Source organism: Suncus etruscus, chromosome 14 (genome assembly GCF_024139225.1).
Source record: "Suncus etruscus isolate mSunEtr1 chromosome 14, mSunEtr1.pri.cur, whole genome shotgun sequence".
Classification (NCBI taxonomy): domain Eukaryota; kingdom Metazoa; phylum Chordata; class Mammalia; order Eulipotyphla; family Soricidae; genus Suncus; species Suncus etruscus.
Window position 1 is genome coordinate 27,175,563 of NC_064861.1, and position 312 is coordinate 27,175,874.

Below are 312 nucleotides of genomic sequence, written 5' to 3' on the forward strand. Positions count from 1 at the left end.
GACTCCTTCCCTGTGTCCAGTTAACTCCAGATGAGGCCACTGCAGAAGCTGAGTGAGGCTGAGTCCTCAGTCTCTTTGTTGGAGCCTCATTTTCAGACCCAGATTGCCCCCTCCTTAGGATGTGAGGGCACAATTTTGGTGTATCTTCTTGTGGGGACCACAGTTTAGCCATATCTTCTTGTGGGGACCAGCTCTTCCTCAGCTTTCTCGATCCTGCTGCCTCCCACAATTACCAGGCTCTCACAGTCAACACTTTTTTCATATTGTCCACGTAGTCAGGGCTGGGTGCTTTTAGTCTGTGAAGAAGATTAG